The sequence below is a fragment of the Natrix helvetica genome, assembly GCF_964273705.1.
Source record: "Natrix helvetica genome assembly, chromosome: 2".
Taxonomy (NCBI): domain Eukaryota; kingdom Metazoa; phylum Chordata; class Lepidosauria; order Squamata; family Natricidae; genus Natrix; species Natrix helvetica.
Genome location: NC_138552.1, coordinates 286,921,852 through 286,933,412, shown reverse-complemented (window position 1 = coordinate 286,933,412; position 11,561 = coordinate 286,921,852). Strand labels below are relative to the sequence as shown.

Sequence of the window (11,561 nt, the reverse complement as noted above, 5' to 3'; positions counted from 1 at the left end):
CTCCCATAATGTCTGAAGGCAACTTCTGTTCCATTGGTTGATTGCCCTCACTGTCAGAAAATGTCTCCTTATTTCTAGGTTGAATCTCTCCTTGATCAGTTTCCATCCATTATTCCTTGTTTGGCTTTCAGGTGCTTTAGAAAATAGCTTGACCCCCCCCCCTCCTCTCTGTGGCAGCGCCTCAAATATTGGAAGACTGCTATCATGTCTCCCCTGGTCTTTCTCTTCACTAGACCAGCCATGCCAAGTTCCTGTAACCGTTCATCGTATGTTTTAGCCTCCGGTCCCCTAATCATCTTTGTTGCTTTTCTCTGCACTTTTTCTAGAGTCTCAACATCTTTTTTATAGTTTGGTGACCAAAACTGGATGCAGTATTCTAGGTGTGGTCTTACTAGAGCTTTATAGTGGTATTAGTACCTCACTTGATCTTGATTGTATCCGTCTGTTAATGCAATTTAGGATTGCATTGGCTTTTATTGAAGAGTTCTTTTGAGGGGGTGGGATACCTAATACTTAAGATTGTGGTGTCCTATGGCTACTTAAGTAGATAGCTCCCTCCCCTCAAAAGAACCCTTCAATAAACCCATTTTAGGAGACGGTTGCTTCAGTAGATAATCCAGAGAGAGATGGTGCGGGGTTTCTTGCCACTCGTGGCGGTGATGAGGAAAAAAGGAGGGTGATGGGTTTTGTCCTTAATGAATCGAAAAGGTGCAAGAGAGTAACATAAGGAGCGCATTTGGATCTTGCTGGAAGGTTGTATCTTAATTATACCCCCTTCCCCAACATAATTTACCCATAATTTACTTCACTTTCCTGGGAGCTATTTACTCAGAGGTAACTGCCCCTGTTTGAAGCGACCTTACCTCGGGGCGAGTGAACTATAATATTGCGGACTCGTCTTATTCTCTTTGGCTGCTTTGACAAAGTGTAGTATAATCCTTGGTTGACTTAACCGTGGCTAACTGAATTCACCCTATATGCTGGGTTCACAAGACACACTGAACCAGGGATTTGACTTTGGTCCAAAACGCTAAGCCTCTTTTAACCTAACCCAGGGGTCCGCAACCTTAAACACTCCCAAGAGCCGTTTGGACCCGTCTCCCACAGAAAAGAAAACACTGGAACGACAAAACCCAAAAATGAAGATAGCACTGCATAAATTATTTTTTTTAACCTTTATGCTATGTATAAAAGAACCATAGTCTGTTGCATTTATGAAATCAATGAACTGCTACAGAGAAAACACATTTTTTTTTAATTTCTGCATGCAACAAAAACATTTTGAACTCCAAAAAATAAAAAAGATGGGTCGAAAACCTCAATCAATTGCATGCCAGTGGGTATTGCACATTGGCAGTTTTGACACATGTTTTGAGTGACGGGGCCGCAGCAGTGGGATGAAAGAACCACATGTGGCTCTAACCAAACCCATTGGGTGCACCCATCTTTTTCTGTGTGCATGAGTTAATTTATATTGCCATCATCCAGTCCATCATTTCCCCTGTGGAAATGATCGATGCTGGAGAATTGTTTTCCCTTCAGTCTTCTCCTCCTACCTGTTGTGGAAAGGTGAGCCTCCTTGCAGTACACAGGTATATATATATCCTGAAAAAAACGTACCTCTTTTTCAACGCATGCTGCTGTTTATTGAAGCATGTTGGTTTAGAGCAGTGTTTCTCAAACTTGGCGACTTTAAGTCCTGTGGACTTCAATTCCCAGAATTCCCCAGCCAGCATAGCTGGCTGGGGAATTCTGGGAGTTGAAGTCCACAGGACTTAAAGTCGCCAAGTTTGAGAAACACTGGTTTAGAGAGAGAGGCACCTTTCTTATTTTGCCTGAAAATAAATTCCTCCAAGCAACGGATCAAGCAGTCTAAACAACAGAAACCACTTGATAATAGAGAAACTCCCAAGAGAGGGATCCAAATGGCTTTTTGCCAATCTTTCCTAAACTGGCTTATTTTTTATAAACGCATATTTTCTTGGGGAAGGAAAAAAAAAAAGGAATGTGTATATAATGGAGTGTCTCAATGCATTCCATGCTGCAAGGAAAGGAAATGGGCTCTTCTCTACTTGTTAGGGGTGGAGATAAGTGACTATCTTCCTGCAACAATAGATATATTTTTTTAAGGGAGGGGATTTCTCTGCCCCCTTCCTGCTTGGATAATTTTGACTCCACTTGGTGGCCTTTACTGAGCAGGACATTCTGACAACTTGGGGTGCATTTATTTGTTTAGAGGTGGGGGAAATGAAGAAAATTAGCTCCTGTTTTTGTTCGTGTTCTCTCTATTTGCATAATATGCTAAACCAAACCAAGCAACAATATTTTAAACATGTGAACTCCGCTTGTGTTGGTCATTAGGGGTAGCGGTATTCCTCGACTAACAACCACACTAGAAACCCCAACATTTATGTTGCTAAGTGAGAAATGTGTTAAAGGAGTGTTGGAAGAGATGTCCTCCTGGGTTCGGCTCCAAGTGGGGAAAAAGACACTGGAGACATGGAGGCTGCTTGGAAAGATGGTTTGATGGTGGACAGGACCATATGGCTTGAGTCCTGAAGAGAAAAGGTGATCACATGCTTCAATGTTGGGGAGAAGAAGAAGAAGAAGAGAAGAAGAAAAGGACTGAAAGTTCCTGGTTTTATACTCTCTGTTCGGCCCCATCTCTCTGTTTCCTGTTCCTGTGTAAGAAATGTATTCTGATTGGTTGTCAGACTCCCATGGGGCCACGCAGGGGAAACTTTTTAGGTTGTGTTTTGAGTCCAAGTTTGAGTTTCCAGATGCCATGTGGTGAGTGGGGTAAAGGGCTAATACTATCATGCCTTAATCCCATCACACTCTGGAGCTGAAGGGGAAAACTCTTTGTTATGTAGAATAGACTGGCATTTTAATGGCCCATTAAGGAAAGTGGGGGCTGTTAAGAGTGAGTCTGTTTCCTCCCTAAAAATATGTTTCTCCATTTCCGATCCAGGGAAATGTAATATTCTGCCTTTTCAATATTTCCTAGGATATTTCATTTTTCTAGGAGAGGGGTGGGTGCTAACTTCCTACAGAGGTTTTGCCCTGTTTTACGACTTTTCTTGCCACGTTTGTTAAGTGAATCACTGCAGTTGTTAAATGAGTGACACGGTTGTTAAGTGAAGCGGAGTTCCTCATTGACTTTGCTTGTCAGAAGGTCGCAAGAGGGGATCACATGATTCCGAGGCACTGCAATCATACGTGTGAGTCAGTTGTCCCGCATCCGAATGTAAATCACATGACCACGGGGATGCTGCAACGGTCATAAGTGTGAAAAATTGTCGTAAGTCTTTTTTTCAGTGCCATTGGTCACTAAGCGAATTGCTGTAAATCAAGGACTACTTGTGGGCTCTTCAAACTCAGAAAAATGGGTTGAGTGAACACAGTTAAGTTTAGTGCTATACCTTGACTGATCTCAGAAGAAAAAAATTAAATTGGGTCCTTGGTGCTTTCTTGGCTTCGTTGCAGACATTTCATTACCCAACATCTTCAGTATTAGAAGGGAGTGGAGTTTGCTCCATCTTTATATAGGATGACTTGTCTTGTCATTGTAGGTGGGAGTGTTGTTTTTTTTCTTGGTAGTTTGTTTGTCTCAGTTGGTAGCTCCTTGATTGGGGCATTGCTTACTGCTTGATTGTGGATATGGTATTAATCCTGGTGTTAATCCCTGCTTATTCGAGTGTTGATTGCTGGCCAAGAGGGTGTTTTGGTCATTTTATTTCCTTTTTAGTTTTTTGATTGTCTTTCTTGAACAGAGTGTAAATGTAGGTTACCTTATGTGCCTATTAATGGCTGATATGTCCAAGTATTAGCTTTCCACAAATTCCCTAGAGCAGGGGTGTCCAAACTTGGGAACTTTAAGACTTGTGGATTTCAACTCCCAGAATTCCCCAACCAGCATGGCTGGCTGGGGAATTCTGGGAGTTGAAGTCCACAAGTCTTAAAGTTCCCAAGTTTGGACACCCCTGCCCTAGAGTTTTTGGACTTCGCTTGGTCTAGGATGCTCACAGTTGTGTATTCAATTAAGGAGTTTTCATCATGTCTTCTGGCTGTTAGTTGGCATTCATGGATGCGCTCTGGTAATCTTCTGCCCATCTGTCCTGCATAGAACTTGTTACAGCAGGGTTAAAATGTTAGGGGTTAACAAGTTAATAATAGGGTTGAACCTGGTGGATACACAGATATGAGCCTGCTGGGATATAACCAAGGTTGTGGGCTTAAACAGAAAATAGGAAGAAAATCCTGAAAGAAGGGAAAGATTTTCATATGGGTGTCAAAATAACCACTCTACATAGTGATGAACTGGAGTCAAGTTCGTTTTGCAAAGTCTTCGCTTTTTTTGTTGATAATTGTATCTTCCTGCCTGTTTTATCCATGAAAAACAACATTTGATTTGGGTATTAAGCTCATCACGTTATAAAGCATTCCAACCCTCACTTCCAAATTCCGAAAGGAAGAAAGGATATTAACTGCTCTTGAATAAATGAACGAAGCGCAAGAAGTTTGTGCCAAATTAAATTTTTGTTCACACCCTCAAAGCAGACCAGGCAATCTTCTGCAAAAGCTTTATTCAAGAGGGGCGCCTCAGTTTTGCAAATGATCCAATTAGCACTTCCTGGTGCTCACATTTCTGAATTTGCAAATACCCCCTTCTGCCTTCCTTTTCCCCCTCCCCCCTCCCCCAGCCTGGATTAGCCTGGCATGCTTAACCAGGTCAATAGCAGGGTAAGCCTACTGTGGAAACATAAGCAGCAGGTCAGCAGTGGAACAGCATCTAAGTTTTACCTGTCTGTCCTCCAAGAAAAAGAGCTGGAGGGCTAGACAGGCAAGAGATTTGGGTAGTGTTGCAAACTCTCCAGCATGGTGCCCATAGCTGATGGACACTCTTCAACTCCTGTCTCCTGCTGCTCTAACAATAGGGAAGGGTCCATTTCCATATTAAATCCTCCTCCGTGTTCTCCTAGTGTTAAGGATTTACAAGATCATCCAAGCAAAAATGTAGAAAGAATAGAGTACAATAGAATAACAGACTTGGAAGGGACCTTGGAGGTCTTCTAGTCCAACCCCTTGCTCAGGCAGGAAACCCTACTCCACTTCAGACAAATGGTTGTCCAATCTCTTCTTAAAAACTTCCAGTATTGGAGCATTCACAACTTCTAGAGGGAAGTTGTTCCACAGATTCATTGTTCTGTCAGGGATTTTTTTCTAGATTGCTTCTTTCCTTGATTAGTTTCCACCCATTGCTTTTTGTCCTATCCTCAGGTGCTTTGGAGAATAGTTTGACTCTCTCTCTTCTTCAGCCTCTGAGATATTGGAACATTGCTATCACGTCACCCCTGGTCCTTCTTTTCATTAAATTAGACATACCCAATTCCAGTAAGCAAGCGTTCTTTATATTTTTAGCCTCCAGTCCCCTAATCCTCTTGGTTGCTCTTCTCTGCACCCTTTCTAGAGTCTCCATATCTTTTTTACATCGTGGCGACCAAAACTGAATGCAGTATTCTTAAGTGTGGCCTTTCCAAGGCCTTATAAAGAGATATTAACATTTCACGTGATCTTTATTTTATCCTTCTGTTAATTTGCGACCTTCCCATCTGGCTTCTGACAAGCAAAGTCAATTGAAGAAGCAGAGTTTTTAATTATCTTGTGAATCCATTGCAAATTCTGGTCTCAACTGTGGTCATAAATCGAGGATTTCCTGCGCAATTGAGCCGTGGTGGCGCAGTGGTTAGAATGTAGTATTGCAAGCTACTTCTGCTGATCGCTGGGTACCAGCAGTTTGGCAGAGTGAACCTCACCAGGCTCAAGATTGACTCAGTCTTCCATCCTTCAGAGCTTAAGGATTAGGGACCCCAGAGCTGGGGTTAGGGACCCCAGATGATGGGGCCAATATGCTGACTCTGTAAACTGCTTAGAAAGGGCCATAAAGCACAGAAAAGCGGTATATACTGTAAGTTTAAGTCAGTGTTTCTCAACCTTGGCAACTTAAAGATGTCTGGACTTCAACTCTCAGCGAATGCTGGCTGGGAAATTCTGGGAGTTGAAGTCTGGACATCTTCAAGTTACCAAGGTTGAGAAACCCTGGTTATTGGTTAGTGCTATTGCTAACTGAAAGGCAATAGTAGGCTTTGCTTTCCTGCTTTCTTGCTATTGTTTTCCTGCTCGGTATGTAATAAGAAGCTATCTAACCCAAACATTCTTCATTCCCATTATCAATCCTGGACTATCAGCAGAGAGCATGTGTCATCCTTGGAAACGTTCGTCTTTGTTAGAGCAGGTCGGCAGTGGAATCAGTGACCCGGAGAGGTGGTGACCTCTTAATTGGAGATCTTCAAGCGGAGATGCTTTCATTTGAAAGCTTTTCCTAAAGATTACATCATGGGAAGCCGGGCTGTTGTGCTGCCAAGATAAATTTTGGCTGGAAAACAAGGAGTCGCAAAATTCGGAATGACTGTTCTGTTTGCATATTGGTTTGAAGTTTGATAGCTTTCAGAACCTAGGCTCTCGTTTTGGCCCTTGGAATCCTGCTGTAGGGATAGTTTTATAGGCTAGATTATAAATAGATGGTTTCTACATGTTCGACTTCTTTGTTGGATCCCCAAACTTTCTTTGTGGCTATTTCCAATTTTTATTTTTATTTTTTTAGTATCTTTAAATCAGATACTCCTAATGACTGGCTGGACAAATCCCTGAAGTTTTCTTAACTGTCAGGGTTCCAAGTAACACCCCCAAAAGAAAGAAGACCCTGAGGCTTGAGTTTCCTCAAAGTTCCATTTTATTAGATAAATGTAAAGTTTTCCCTCGCACATATGTGCTAGCCGTTCCCAACTCTAGGGGGAGGTGCTCATCTCCGTTTCAAAGCCGAAGAGCCAGCGCTGCCCGAAGACGTCTCTGTGGTCATGTGGCTGACATGACTGAACGCCGAAGGCACACGGAACGCTGTTACCTTCCCACTAAAGGTGGTCCCTATTTTTCTACTTGCATTTTTACATGCTTTCGAACTGCTAGGTTGGCAGAAGATGGGACAAGTAATGGGAGCTCATTCCGTTATGCGGCACTAGTGATTCAAACCGCCGAACTGCCGACCTTTCTGATCGACAAGCTCAGCATCTTAGCCACTGAGCCACCACACCCCTTTCCATTTTGTTAGAGATGTCATATTGGCACATCTGGGAAAACCCGGAATCTGAAAGTTTTCAGGTTTTCACCACTCCAAAAAAAGTTCAAGTCTCTGCCCAGCACCCAACATGTCCATCACCTGATCCAATCAGGCACCCTCCAAAATTGGAGATGCCTCCCAGTTACATCATCGCAGCTGCAGGGCAAGGTGGCCTTGACTCTCTGAGAAAAGAAGGTCATTTTGACTATATATCTCCCATACGCCATATAATTCCCTCTCCCATTTTCCCACAGTAGAAAATGTGGCAGGCATGAAGGCCCAATGACTTCCAGATCTGACATTGGCAGGATTTCAGAAGTAGCTTCCACCTTCCTAGATTTGAGAGAGATGGGCTGGCCCAAGATCACTCATCTGATTTTTGGCCGAAGCGGGACTACAACTCGAATTCATGGTCTTCTAACATATTCACCACTACACCATGCTGTCTCTCTTTCCAGTCTTGGTCCTTACATTACCCTGTGATGTTGTGTAATTGCATGCTTGGCCTCTATTGGAAGCCAAGAAAATTAGGTCATTGGTAGTCCGTTGGAGATAGAGTGCAGTACTGCAGGCTGCTACTGCTGGATCCCCGGCTGCCAGCAGTTTTGCAGATCAAATCTCACCAGGGTCAAGGTTGACTCAGCCTTCCATCCTTGAGCTCCCCTTTCTTGCTCCAGCTTGAAAGAATGCAAATGTGAGTAGATAAATAGGTACCATTTTGGTGGGAAGGTAACAGCGTTCCATGCGCCTTTGGTGTACAGCCATGCTGGCCAGATGCTGACCACACAACTCTCTTTGGACAATGCTGAGTCCCTCAGCCAAGAAGGTCGGTAAAATAAGGACCCAGATTGTTGGGGGCAAGAGGCTGACTCTGTAAACCGCTTAGAGCATTGTGAAGTGGTATATACCAGTAAGTCTAAGTGCTATTGCCATTATGTTAGAGTTGATATGGACACCTTGTAACCTACCATTTGTGGTTTACTTTAGTCATGCCCAGCCAACTTGGTCAATATCCAGGAATAAGGAGAGTTGATTTGCAATAGCTGTGATTGCACATCACTCTCTGTTGTGCAAACTGAGCCCGGTGTATGTTCCATGCATTGTGCAAAGTCAGGTAATGGAGTTAGCTAAGAAAGTCATAGATAACTATGCCTTTCTAATTGATTTGATGTTTGATGCCCCAATTCCTACCCACTCTGGTCTGCTCACAAACTAAAATACATAAACAGACATGCACACAAATAAAAAACAAGTGAATAAGAACCCTATTAAGAAAGTAATTTAAGAAATGGCAAAGTAAGTTAGAAAATAGCAATCCAGACCACATACAATCTGTAACGTGTGTGTGTGTGTGTGTGTATGTGTGTGTGTGTGTGTGTGTGTGTCTACCCTAGCCCAAGTCCTGGGAGAACAGCTGGGTCTTTATGGCCCTCTGAAATGTCAAAGGACTAGGAGCCATACGGATCTTGGGGGTGGGAAAAATCTCATTCCGGAGGGAAAGTGCAGTTATGGGGAAGGTGTACTTCCTGGGTCCCAAAAGATGACACCGTTTAATCAAAGAGACATGAGGTGGAGACCCAAACTATCCAACTGTCCATGACTGGTCATGTGAATGCAGTCAAAAATCTGAAGAAATCACATATGCCAACTTCTTTGTTGTAGCATCTTGAACGGTGGGGTCCTTGGTTGTTTTTCTTGCAAACATTTTAGCTAGGTAATATTAGTCATGTTGCACTGATGATGTTAGCTAGCTGGGTAATGAAACGTCTGCAGAAAACACCAATGACCCCTACAGTTTAACCCTGAAATCTTCTACTGTGTTTCCCCCCAAAATAAGACAGGGTCTTATTTTCTTTTGACCCCCCCCCCAAATAAGTGTTTAGCCTTATTTTCAGGGAGGTCTTATTATTTTTGAGGTGCAGGAGGCTGTGAGTGTGGTCACTTTTCAATCAAAGCATCGCTCAGCTGCAGGAGTAAATGGTGGTATGTATGGAGTAGGGCGAGAGGCGCATGGCTCGGCCTACCACTCTTTTTGCGGTGGCCATTAGCGTGACAGAAGGGATGCAGTGGCTAGGGTTGTGGGAGCAGCCATTAGGTAAGGGCATGTGGGGTGCCTGGGGCATTTACCCCCTTCCTTTACCCCCCTACGGCCTCATTTCCTCACCTCGTGTTGTTTGCACTGCAAGCAAATGGCGGGAACTGGCTGCAAATGCATTTAAATATTTTCAGGAGGACTTATTTTGGGGGGATACCTTATTTTAGTTCATGTGCTTAAAAGCCGTTTGGGCTTATTATCCGGGGAGGTCTTATTTTCAGGGAAACAGGATATTAGTATCTTGAAAGGTGTTTGAAAGGTATATCAACCTGTGATACATCAATGGTTGTGATATGAGACGTTTTGGTTGGTAAATTGAAGTTTCCCTTCACTGCAGTTTTACAATAGTTTAATTTGCTCACCACTATCCTTTAAAATAGATGCCAACCAATACACCTTTGTCCCTTTTTCTGCTCTCTCTGCCATAGACTAAATAAATTTAATATTGCTCGTCTGATCGTAGCAAATCATTGTTCTGAACAATTTTGCTTGCGAACTATTTTGTAGGTAATTTGTTAATACAATGTGTCTCTTCCTCTCTTTTTGCTTGTTCATTCTTTGACGTGAGTTATTCCTTTCACCTTTTTCTGAGTCTCAACGTTATTAAAATTTAAAATTAATATTAAAATTTTAATATTAAAATTAAAATTTTCTTTTTGTTGTTGTTTCGGACTGCTTTGGTTATAGTGATATCGAGTGAGTTTGGGCAAAGTTGTGAAAAAAACCATGTGAATTCTTCCAATCTCTACTAAAATATTGCTTTCAGTTGTTCAGGTGGTTTATCATTTTTTTTTAACCAATGAACTTCCCTTATTGTGCAAACAAAAGATAAAGCTGTGAAGGCAAGAGGTAGGGCGGCAGTTTTTAAATTGTTTTTGGCAAATGGGATGGCCAAATTCAGTACTGATTTCACGATGGCTTGGCGATTAAAGAAGTCGAGCTTGTCAGCTGGAAAGCTGACAGCCCGGGTTCGAGACCTGAGCGCCATGCAATGCGGTGAGGTCCCCTTTCTTGCCCCAGCTTCAAAGAAGGCAAATGTGAGTAGATAAATAGGTACCATTTTGGTGGGAAGGTAACAGCGTTCCATGTGCCTTTGGTGTACAGCCATGCTGGCCCCATGCTGACCACACAACTTTCCTTGGACAATGCTGAGTCCCTCAACCAAGAAAGGGAGATGAACACTGCACCCTAGAGTCAAACATGACTGGACAGGAGAAACTTTTATCTTTTTTCCTTTTCTTAATAATGTCAGGACTTCCTTCCTTCCTTCCTTCCTTCCTTCCTTCCTTCCTTCCTTCCTTCCTTCCTTCCTTCCTTCCTTTACTTCTCCCTCCATGCCCTCCCGCTCTTCTTCCCTCCCTCTGTTTTTTCTTTCCTTGTATGCCCTTCCTTCCCTCCTTCCTTCCTTCCTTCCTTCCTTCCTTCCTTCCTTCCTTCCTTCCTTCTTTCCTTCCTTCCTATAGATAATCCCTTATTTCAGAAAGCTGCCCTACATATTTTTCAAAAACCTTTGTCCTTTATTTTGGTCATTTAAATTTTACCTTCATTTGAAAATAATGGAAGTTGAATGCAATGTTTAAAATAAATTTACCTATACTGTTTGATTTTAGATATTTCGATTAGAATATTAATCATTGTAAAGTTTTTCTTGATTTTACAACTGAACCTTCCTTTGTAAAGCAAAGTTATAAATACAAATAATTGATTTTTAAAAATCTTTATGAGTGTCTTTGTCCTTTCCCCCTCAAGAAAATACGGTCACGGTAAACTGAAATGGTAAGAGCTATTATTGCTTCAGAATAACACTATACAAACAATGTTCTTTGTGTAGGAAGCATTCCCACAGTCAAAATTCTGGTGCTTGGTCACCAGCATATAGCGTGTTTTCCCAAAAATAAGACAGTCTGGTTTTTTGCCACCAAAAAAAGGCACCAGGTCTTATTTTGGGGGGGGGGGGCAGAGGCCTTCAGGAAAGTCTTGCTAGCTGCAGAAGAAATGGGTCGAGGGGTGTGAAGCCTGGCTAATACGGCAGCTCCATCTGCATCCCATCCCCACCCGAGCTTCATTTTTACCTGTGCACCTTGGAGTGAGTGAGGTCTTAACTAGGGCTTATTTTTTTGGGGGGAGTAGGGCTTATATTGGGCGCACATGCAAAAATCAAATTAGGGCTTACTTTCTGAGTAGGTTGTATTTTGGGGAAAACACGATATTTACAGTATAATGGTTGGAGCATCTTGTGTGGTTGTCATTTATGATCTTTCCAGCTGGCTTCTGACAAGCAAAATCAAT

General features: G+C 42.5%; 1 protein-coding gene across 1 annotated transcript in view; it reads left to right on the top strand.

Annotated features, from left to right (window-relative positions):
- The window catches only part of KSR1 (kinase suppressor of ras 1), a 183,690-nt gene that overhangs the window by 882 nt on the left and 171,247 nt on the right, over window positions 1-11,561 (top strand).